This window comes from Petaurus breviceps, unplaced genomic scaffold, assembly GCF_028583685.1.
Source record: "Petaurus breviceps papuanus isolate PSGF00001 unplaced genomic scaffold, PetGlider_PUasm1.0 90792, whole genome shotgun sequence".
Lineage (NCBI taxonomy): Eukaryota > Metazoa > Chordata > Mammalia > Diprotodontia > Petauridae > Petaurus > Petaurus breviceps.
This window is the reverse complement of record NW_027187347.1, coordinates 6,160,517-6,172,373: the sequence shown is the minus strand read 5'-3', so window position 1 is coordinate 6,172,373 and position 11,857 is coordinate 6,160,517. Positions and strand designations below refer to the sequence as shown.

The following is an 11,857-nucleotide window of genomic DNA, read 5'->3' as shown; positions in this document are numbered from 1 at the left end:
GGGTGCTGGACACCTACCAAGCAGCCTTCTCTGACCTTTGCAGAACTCGTATCTTTCCCCTCAGCTCATCATGTTTACTGGGTGTATGTGAATTACTGATTCAGATATAAATTTTAGTCCTCATTTTGGCTCCTCCTATTCATCACATCTCTACTAGTGTGCTTTCAAAACAACAACAGAGTCTTAAAACATATTATATAGCATTCTGATAAGAATATTAGAATGAATGAAGTGGGATAACTAAGTGCCACAGTGAATAGACCACAGGCCTTGAAGTCAGGAGGACCTGAGTTCAAATCCGGCCTCAGACACTTAACACAAAACTAGGCATGTGACCTTGGGCAAGTAACTTAACCCAATTGCCCTACTTTCCCCCATCCAAAAAAAAAAAAAAAGAAATGAACTAAGTCATAATACAAGTTGGCATTTATATAGAACTTCTGGTTTCAAAAATCTTTACATATAACATTTTCTTTAATCCTTACAACTTTAGGAGGTAGGTGCAATTATAATTGCCATTTTACATACAAGGAAACTTAGAGGTTAAAGGACTTTCCCAAGGTCATATAGTTACTAAGAGTCTGAAGAAGGATTCAAACTAAGGCTTACCTGACTTAAAGAACCCTCTGCCAGCACTCTCAGCCCATATGATCCTCCTTAGAATAGACAGCTACTCCATTTCCTCCATCCCCTCACAGGATAAAAGCACAATTCATTCATTCTCTATGCCTCTTTATCCCCATTCTCACCATCCCTCCCCCCATAGAAAAGTTTATTTCACTCATGGAAAAATAAATGTCTCTCAAAAGGTTAGTGCTCAGTCTATTGAGGTGACTTAGTAATTGAGATAGTTATTCTGGTAGTTTTTCCTGAGGTGGCACAGACTCTACAGGTACATTGTACTTGGCACTAATTTTGTATCTAGGAAGCCATGGTCCCAGTGATTTTCAGGTGCTTTCAACTGATTCTCTTTTTCACATCCTGTAAGGATATAGGCTGAGAAAGGTGGTAGTATAGATTATTTCCAATAGGTGTGTATGTGTGTGGGTATATTTTTTTAAAATTAAACAACTATATTTCAATATAGTTGCTTTCTTTCTAATACTATGTATTTTATTTTATATATGTAAAAATCTTCTTCTGAGGAGTCCACAGTCTTTATCAGTGGTCTATGATATCCACAGGAAGCTTAAGAACCATTTCTTACAGGGGATAAACTGCTAGAAACAGTGAATGCCAGGCTCTGATAACAGGGTGCCATTTCTGCTCCCATCCTTTATCTTTAAAAGGCTACTCACAATCAATAATCTTCTCTCTGTCATGCCTTCAAGTGCATCCAATCTGGAGATGCAAACCAGGTAAATAAAACTGGAATAAAATGTTGATTCTTTGTCTAGGGCCTATTACATAATGACACACTGTCTCTAACCCCTTTCTTGCTGCTGCTATCCTCTATCAGCATATGCCTTATCTTAGATTTTGGCCTTTTTTTCTCCTGGCCAAGATTTCTTTCCTCTTGTTACCCAGGTCACCTATTTACCCCCTTGACCTGTTAGTTCCTGGTTTCTTAGGTTGGATTTCCAATTCTTTATCCACTTGATTGTCCTGGATCTATGGCACTTGCTTACTCCTTTCTCAGGTATAGGATATATAACACCTCTTGTGTGGAGGGCTACCAAGCCCTTTTCAGGGCTGCTTTCCAACTTTGGTGTCCACCTGTTCCATCTAACTGTCACCTATGGTTCCAAGAAGCTATAGCATGTGCAGTGGTCACACCCCAGTAATAATTCCTGGCAGATGGGCTAAACCAGGTTGAGGGTAAACAAGATGTTTCAAACCCGTTGGTGATTTGAGGGGCTGTCTACCCCAAGTACATGAAGACTTCCCCTGGTGGAATTGGTGGATGAGAACACTTTCTTCCAACAGTCATGAAGGCAGCTGAAGCAGGCATTGTGGAGTGCTTAGAGCAGGGGTGGGTAACTTGAGGCCCAGAGGCCATGTGGTCTTCTAGGTCCCTGGCTGTGGCCTTGTTACTGAGTCCAAGTTTTACAGAATAAATCCTTTTATTAAGGCGATTTGTTGTGTGAAGTTTGGATTCAATCAAAGAGCTGCACTTGAAGAACTAGAGGGCCACAGGTGGCCTTGAGGCTGCAGCTTCCCCATCCCTGTCTTAGTGCTTGGTTAGTCATCACAGAAGCCAAGGTAATCCACTGCATCTTCAGCCATCTTGACTCCATTCTGCCATTGGACTGCTCTGACTCTGGAAGAGAGAGTGATGCCAACAACTCTGCCTCACTTAAATCCAGTTCACACATGAATCAAAAGACATCACTGATACCATTTTGCCATTTTATCTGAAAGTCCTGTGATGACAGGCAAGAGACAAAACAGTAAGTACAGATACACTGGGAGCTGTAGTCACAAGCCTGCATGCAGGTAACCCAGGACATAGGGCTGTCTTCTCACTGGAAGGAACAGTGGGATTTGGCAGCCCCCCTTCTGTGTCTGAGCAGCCTTTTAAGGATCATACCGCTCATCTCCTGGTGTGAAGAAGGGGCTAGAAAAGGTGACCTGAAAATTGTCTGCTTACCCAATGCTGGCCTGATTACCTCAGCAGGTGGGGGTCCCACCCTGTGGTCAAAACACACAAAAAATATACAAAACCTCTGCAAAGATGATTCCACTCACCATTGGGTACATGGAATGTGAATGCACTTATAGATAACACAAAATCAAGTAGACCTGAAAGACAAATAGCAGGTATCACATACAAATAGCAGTCTGAGTCAAACAAGGCTGGCAAATGAAGGTCAGTTTACTGAAATTGGTGCTGGATACACATTTTTCTGCAGTGGCCACAGTGAATGAGACCACCATGAAACTGGTGTAAGTTTTGCAATCAAAACTAATCTAGGAAACATGTGTGTATGCTTACCAAAAGAAGGGAATGACAGGTTCATGACAATACAATTTTCACTTGTAAGAAAAACACCATGCCACCATTATCAGCGTCTATGCCTCTACCATAACAAATCCTGATGAGATCAAAGAGAAAAATTTTATGAAGACTTGGAGACCCTAATCATAGATGTGCCAAAAGAAGACAAGCTTATAATTATGGTTGACTTTAATGCTAGAGTATGGTCAGACCACCAGATATGACAGGGAGTCCTAGGGAGGAATGGAGTTAGAGCAACAGCAATGGTCGCTTACTACTGAAGACCTGTGAATCTTATGATTTTTCACCACCAATATTGTCTTCTCTTTACCTGAACACAACAAAACTTCATGGATGCACTCTCACAGCAAACATTGGCATTTTATAGACTATGTGATTGTACAGAGAAGAATTAAGATGTGAGAGTGATGAAGATAATATACAGCATAGAGTGCTGGACTGATCATAACTTTATCCTCTCCAAGCTAAATATTCACATTCAACAAAAGCTGCATTCCCAAGGCAAAGTGACTACCAGAAGAATCAATGTCAACTGATTAGAATGCTTCTCTGAGCAGGAAGTGTGCTGCTAACTTGAAGGGAAAGCTAAGCCAACACACAGCTGGCAACAGTGGAGTAGAAAAGAAGTGGGCAGCTTTCAGAGACTGGGTGTATAGCAGTGCATTTGCTCACCTAGGTCAGAACACTCACAAATATCAGGACTGGTTTGATGGAAATGATGGGGAAATTCAGAAGTTACTAAATGGAAAACGAGAACTCCACAAAGTTTACCAGCAGGATAGTTCATCCATCTCTAAGAAGGCAGCATTTCATGCCATCAAAAGTAAAGTACAAGTGAAGTTTAGAGAGATGGAGGATTCTGGGCTCTGTGAGAAGGCAGAGGAAATTCTTTTTCATGCTGATAATGACAGTCCAAAGCACTTTTATGATGCTCTGAAGGCTACTTATGGACCAAAGACCTATGGTGCATCTCAACTACTCAATGCTGATGGAGCCATGTTGATTAGTGATAAGCATGCTATCCTAGAGAAGTGGGCTGAGCACTTCCATAGTGTTCTAAACAGACCATCATTAATCAATGCTGAAGCCCTTGATTGTTTACCTAAGGTTTTAGGCAATTCCTCCCTTCCTGAAGTTCCAATTGAAGAAGAGATTTTGAATGCCATTAGGTTCCTTTTATGTACCAACTGGCACTGATTCTATTCTGTCTGAGATTTACAGGGTGGGGGCCCCATTGCTCATACAAAATCTGACTGAAATTTTTTGAGTTATATCTCAAAAGAAGGTTATTCCTCAGGAGTTCAAAGATGCCTCCACTGCCCATCTCTATAATTGTAAAGGAAATAGATTTTCTTACTCCAATCACAGGGAGGGGTTCTCTCTCAGTCATTGCTGGAAAGATTCTTTCTTCCTTAATAGGCTGTTCCTTCACCTGAAAGATGGTCATCTACCTAAAAGCCAGTGCAGCTTCAGAAAGGGCCAAGGAATGTTTGATATGGTATTTGCTGCCAACAATTCCAGGAAAAATGCCAGGAGTAGATGTGTACAGAAATGTCTGTAGAACTGACCAGGGCCTTTTGGAATTATGAGGGCTTATGGAAAATTATGAGGGCTTATGGAAAATCATGTCAAAATTTGGTTGCCTGGAGAAGTTTGTTAGCATTATACATAAATTTTATGACAACATGCTTGCCCAGGTTCTGGATAATGAATGGTGCTCTTGTACTTTCCTAGTCACCAGAGGAATGGACAAAGGCTGTGTACTTTCTCCCATAATGTTTAGTATGGCATTTTTATTCATATTGTCAAATGTCTTCAATGAGGACAGACATGGCATCAAGGTCAGTTACCACACTGATGGTAAATTCTTCAACTTGAAAAGGCTACAAGCCAAGACCAAAGTGGACGGAGTATTGATGCAAGCTTTTCTGTTTATAGATGGTTTTGCACTCAATGCAACCTGTAAAACTGAGATTGAACGGAGGTGGATCAATTTTCTGCTGCTTGTGCTAATTTTGGCCTAAAAATTAACACTAGGAAAACACAGGTGCTCCATCAGCCACCATGACAACATCCATCTGTGGAACCATTAGTTACAGCAAAAGGAGAAGTTCTGAATGCTATGGATAAATTCACTTACCTTGGCCAATATACTTTCCAGGGATGTAACTATTGATAATAAAGTTGAGAAACACATTGGCAAATCTAGCTCAGAGTTTGGGAGGCTCCAAAGGAAAGTGTGGAATAGGAGGTCTTAGACTGACTACAAAACTGAAAGTCTACAGAGCCATTGTGCTGAACTCATTGTTGTATGCCTGTGAAACCTGGATAGTCTACCAGTGCCATTCCGGGAAGCTGAACCACTTCCATTTGAATTGTCTTAGGAAGATTTTGAAGATCACTTGGCAGGATAAAATGCCAGACATTGAGGTACTTTCTTGAACTAAACTGCCAAGCATTCCAATTCCAGTGCAGACAATGAAACTCTGATGGGCTGACCACATTATTCAAATGCCAAACATACACTTGCCAAAAAGACTATATTATGTAGAACTCAAATAGGGCAAGTGTTTACGGGGTGATCAGAAGAAGTGATACAAAGACACTCTCAAGGTCTCTCTTAAGAACTTTTGAATTGATTGTGTGCCATGGGAGACACTGGCACAGGACCACACAGCATGGAGTGTCCACATCAGAGAAGGTGCTGTGCTCTATGAGCAAAGCAAAATTGAATTAGCTCAAAAGAAACATGAGATATGCAAATTTAAAGAATTCGCCCCGAATATTCCCATGGAATATTTGTGCCTGCCCTGTGGTGAAGCCTTCTGAGCTTATATTAATCTGATTAGCCACAGTCAGGCACGTTGTAACTTGATGTCACTTTGGTCCTCTTCAAGAGCAAAGGACAAAAACCAAAATCTCCATCCTTACTCTGACCTGCCTCTGTCTCACATCCTTTAAAAGTCATATTCAGATAATGACTAGATCTGTGGGTTTACAATTCAAGGGAAGCCTTGGTTGAGTAAACACCAACCACCACTACAGATTGTCGCCTTTTGTGCACCTTCTAGTCTGAGAATTGCCGAGGTCATTGTGAGATTAAGTAACCTGTCCAGGATTGCATAGCAAGCCTGTGTTAGATGCAGCCCTGGCTTCAAGCATAGCTCTCCACTAAGTCCATATGGAATAATGGTTCATTTACAGTAACAAATCTATTAATATTCATTATCTCCCCTGACCCTTGTAACAAGACTAGGAGAAAGATAATGAGTACCTCACTTTATGTCATCTCACTCTTCTAGATGAGGATAGTTATGTGACTTATCCAAAGCCACATAGCCATCAAGTGACAGAACCAGGTTGTCTGATACTATACTCTACAGACTGCTGTAGTGGACAAAATACTAGGCTTTATGTCAAGAAGACCTGAGTTCAGGGGCGGCTAGGTAGCACAGAGAATAGAGCGCCAACCCTGGAGTCAGAAGGACCTGAGTTCAAATCCGACCTCAGACACTTAACACAAAAACTAGCCGTGTGACCTTGGGCAAATCACTTAACCCCAATTGCCCTACAAAAAAAGCAAAAAAAAAAAGACCTAAGTTCAAATGTTACTTTAGAAACTAACTGGTAAGCCATTTAACTTCTCTTGGCCTCAGTTTCCTCACTTAAAAAAAGGAAGGGGTGAATTTAATGAATTCCAAGTTCTCTTCTATCTCTGAATCTATGATTCTATAATTCTGTCATCTTGTCATTTTCTCTCCTATCTTATTAAAACTCGAATTTTCTTCAACCTTAGTCCTTTTCTGTTGTCACTCAAGTGACAATGGATATGGCTGGATTGACTCATGAGATAGGTGTGTATCTCTTAAATTGTGTTTTTAAGGGGGCAAAGGGTTGGCTTGGCAGATAACAAAGTTAGAATAGTTAGGACAGAGAAATGACATGAACAGACACTTTGTGGCCTTAGTAACAGAGTGGAAGGGAGTGATCACAAGCCTAAGTCTTCATGGCTTTTACATTTTTTGGGTGGTTTGTGTTCTTAGTGTAAAGATTTGACTTTCTCCAACATATCCCTAGGCACATACCTATGATGTAGCTGCAGATTAAGAGGATTTCTATTTGTAAAGGATATTGAACATCAAGTTATGCAATGATATTATTTTAAAGATGAAAGAAGATAGGTCTGAAGAGGGAAAATCACTTGACCTATGTCACACAGGTAAACAATCAGTCACAAAGCAGAGATGCAAAACCTAGTCTTCAAATCCAGGATCTGTTCTACTACAATGCCCTGGGTTTGAGTATCCTTATTGCCTCCCAGACTTTCAGGAGGAGGATGGAGAGGAAGAAGAGGAGTATAAGTTGAGTTGTCCAGGCCCTTTCACCCTTATACCTTCAGATGAAAAAACTTCTATGTGCAATTCAGTAGCCTTAGTTTGTTTGGAAATCTTATTTTCTTTATTTTGAACTTAAACATCAAGAAAGAACATTTCCATCCACACATGAGAATGTAAAAAAAAATTATTTTATATAAAATCGTAAATCTTCACTTTTTGAAGTATATAATAAATCCTACACTTTATTTTCACAACTGTCTTGTTTGTCTGGATTTCATTCCATTCTATTCTGGGCATATTAAAATATGTTACGATGCTTTCTCTCTCTCTCTCTCTCTCTCTCTCCTTTTGCTAGGTTTTCTTTGTTCACTTCCTTAAAAACCAGGACAAAGGAGAAAGAGACAAAAGAAGGAAGCAAGAGAAGAAAGAACTGGGGGAGAGAGGAAGGAACAATATTATAATCAATAAATATTGTCAAGCAAGATGAATGCACACAGTGGCTACATTCAAAAATGTGTCTCTGAACCATGTGTCTATCAACTATCAGGAGATAACTAAATGTTATGCTTTTGACTTCTATGAACTCACAGAGAAACAGTGTAGCTGAAGGGTCTTGGTAAACTTTATCATTTTGGTGATTATTTAAAATACAGTTATTATCTGCATGATTTTGTTTAGAAATTGTCCCAAGATGCAGTTTTAAATTATTGATATGTAGAAATGTTAATAAATAGAAACAATTTGGACTATAATTTTTGTACTGGTATGTGTACTTTTTAGTCCCAGAAACCCCGGAGGACAAGTGATACACAAGAATGTTTGCCCAGCTGGAATGTAGAGACAGAGAATTAACAGTGTAAATTCCATATGGGGTTAGAGTTGAGAGGATCCATCGAGTTCCTACAGTCTATTGTGACCTAAAAAGGGTAAATGTTCTTGCCCAAAATGACAAAGTTAGTGACAGGGTCAATACTACAATCCTGGTGTCATGACTCCCTGTCTTCCAAGGACCTTGTTTCCTGGTTCAATCCTGACTTGTTTGTTTATTTTTAGTGCTTAGCCTCCACAGCTGTGCTTTCAGTTCTGGAAGCAGCTTTACAAATAACAAATTGTTAATAATAATAACCAGCATTTGTATAGGGCTTTAAGGTTGGCAAACTGCTTTAAGTATGATAACTCATTTGAGCCTCAAAACAGCCCTGTGAGGTAGGTGAAATTATTATCCCTCTTCATTTAGTCTTTCCTCATCTCTGTCTGGCAGAATACCTGTCTTTTTTTTTTGTTGTTGTTGTTGTTCTGGTATGACTTTATTACAAGTAAAGAGCTTAAGAACTGAGTGAGGCTACAAAGGCAGAAGTGGGCTGGATGGAGAAGGTTGAAATGGGGCTAACTCTAAGGGGGATTTTGGGGAATTCCTTCAATGCTAAAGCATGTGAGGAGAGGAAAATGAGAGATAGGAGAGGCAGGATGGGGTCTGGACTCAAAGGTGGGGAGTAAGGCAGAAAGCTAGCAGGAGAGGGCACAGAAGGGAGCTTCCAGGGAATTGTGAGTGACCATTGGGGCCCATTTCAGTTATTTGTAGGTGACAAACATCACTACATTCCAGGAACCCAAGCAGAGGAAGGAAGGCATGAACACTTTGTAGAAGGTTTGGGGTCCCTCCTTCTGAAACATGGTGAAGGCACAGTGGCCAACACTGGCGTACTGGCCTGTGGCAGAGTTCATGTATCTCGTCTTGACCACAGGGGAAGCAATAATGGTGGTGCAGAAGCCAGCCTCAAAGGCTGATGTGAAGTGCATGGAAGGTCATCAGTCATGAGGAGGTCCTTCAGGAGGGTATCTTTGATGAGATCATAGGTTACCAGCTCAGCATAGTTGACAACAGCATCACAAGCAGCACTGGGTAAATTTCCTTTCCATAAGCCCTGAAGGCCTTCCTCTCAGGCAATAGTCTTATAGTCATCCACTCTACCCTGGTATCTCCTGTTGACACTTGCAGGAGCCTGAGTCTGGAAATGTACCTTCACCATATCTGTGGGTTGGGCTATGCCCACTGTCAGTGCCCCTGTGGCGCAGCCTGCCACAAGGGGATTCCCAGTGCCTGAATGCTCAGGTCCCTTGCATTTGGTGATGCAACCCAGCCACCAGACTATTGTACAGACAGCCAGGTCTCTCAGTCTTCACAATGGTCAGAATGGTGCCCATGACGTGCCAGCACTGGGCAGTGTTAAAGGAAGCTTGGATGGCCCCCTGGCTCTCTCCTTGAATCTGCAGCTGCATTTGGATTTGGCTGTATTCAGGGAGAAGGTGATGAGGTCAATGATGCAGGCAGTGGTGCCAAGGAACTTTACAGGGGCACATCTGTAGGTTTATTAAACTCAACCATGACTCCATGTTGGCTTTCTGCTGCTTCCCAGGAGGCAGAGGGAAAATGGAAAGATAGCCTCCACTGATTGAGCAAGATGAGACAGAGGAACTCTGACAGAGTCTTGATCTGGAGGATCTCACAATGATGGCACCTTGATCAAGCTTCTCTAAAGATGTCCCACTCTTTAAAGTTGCTCATGGCAACGATGGCCCACTTCCCTTGATTTTCCATAGAAAGTTGCTGGGAAACTGAACACCTAATGATCATACTGTGTGCCGAGGACCATAAAGGAAAACATGCGGAGGTACTGGGAGGCACGAGGCCTGTGGTAGAGTCTGGCCTCTGGCTCACTGGAGGGGATACCTGGTGGTCTCTCCACTGAGTCTTGGAGAAGGTTGATGCATGCACTCTCTTTTTTATTTTCTTTGAGGCAATTGGAGTTAAATAACTTGCCCAGGGTCACACAACTAGTAAGTCTCTGAGGCTGGATTTGAACTCAGGTTCCCCTTACTCTGGGGCTGGCATTTTATCCCCAGTGCCACCTAACTGCTCAGCCTATTTTGAAGAATCATCTTAGATGTTACCTCTTCTATTTAACTTCCTCTGGGAATTTGACTTCCTAATGGAAGCTGGAGTTGGGAGTGGAAGCCTAGGAAGCATATACCATGGAGGCAAAGAACTCTCTTTCCAGGGCATGCATTCATTAATTAGTTAGGTAGTCCATGTAATAAGGACTAATATACAAGTTTGATTAAAGAGAAGATGCAAAAAAAGGGGGGAAGGGCATTCTTTTGAAACACTGATCACATCAAATCTATCTAAGCCCATAGCTTCATTACCTTTAGCTGAATTGTTTTGTTTTGTTTGAAACAGTAGGTCAGAAGCCATAGGCCTTGACACCCTACATCCAGTCACACTGATCTAAATGCTTTTGTGAATTAGTTCTGAACACATCTGAGTCTCTCCCCTGTGAGTCAATGTAAAAAAAAAAAAACTAAAACTAAACCTTATTGAATATGGAGAGAGAGAAAAAAGACTTTGGAAAAAAGATGTCTATTCGGGCTTACCAGGGAAACATAAAGGTAGAACTAAAAACTAACAGTTAATTCAGTTAATATCTGCCTAATGAATTGAAACAAAATTAGATATTTTATAAATTTTCCATTAGAAAAATGAAAATTATTCATTAAAAATGAGATCCCACTAGAAGACAGACATAGAGAAGAGGCTAAAGGAATGCTATTTAAGAATACAGCTGTGGACTGACTTTCTGAATATAGACAATTACCATTAACTGAAGTTTTGATCCTTTTTTCTGTGGTGTTTTTCTGAACCTGATCCAGACTGACTCCTTTGTTTTACTACCAATCTCTGATGAAATTCTCTAGATTTTTTTACTTCTTTAACTTAGACTTGTCTTCTTGCCTAGCCCAAAGAGTGTATTAACCTGGGGTTTTTTTGTTTTCTATATGTTTGAATCATTCCATTCTACCTCAACCTCCATTTCCATTGGTTTCCTAACTCTATTATTAAAATTAATTTTTATTGATTTTTTTGCATAACCATAATTTTTTCGACTTTCCCTCCCATTCCCCTTCCTGTGAGCTATCTCATAAAACAAAAAACATTTTTAAAATTCAACAACAAAAAGAAAAGGAAAAGAAAAAACAATACAACCGAACAATACTTTGGAAAGGCCAGAAAATATGTGCAACATTGTGGACCTCCCAGCTCTAAAAAGGAGGGGGTTGGGAGTGGAATGTCCTTCTTGAGTCTCTCTTAATAGTTAATCATTTGGTCATCAGTGAAAACTGGACACATCCCCACTCTCATAGAGGCAGAGGCACAACATAATTGAAGTGGAAATAAAATGACCCATATGTTAGCAAGAACTCAATCAGGATACATTTTAATTTCTGCATTTTTGTATTCATATTCGCTATCCTCTGTTTCAATAACATCCACTTGTCTCTTTGCTTGCCATTTTTACTTTGTTTTTAAGCCTTTCAACAATTTTAAAGTCTGCACATGGTTAATTTATTTATAAAAATATTGTTCTTTCAAAGAGCATTTTAATTTTGAAGAAACAGAATCATCATCTTTTACCAGTAATAAATTAATTCAAACAATAGAAGGCTAGAGTTTGTTACAAAGCCTGGAACCTGGTACAGGGACTACATTCTAAGTTTAGAA

General features: G+C 40.4%; 1 pseudogene; it reads right to left on the bottom strand.

The window, feature by feature from the left end:
• Positions 1-8,802: 8,802 nt before the first annotated feature.
• On the bottom strand, positions 8,803-9,682 carry LOC138147514 (dicarboxylate carrier UCP2 pseudogene; annotated as a pseudogene).
• Positions 9,683-11,857: the final 2,175 nt, after the last annotated feature.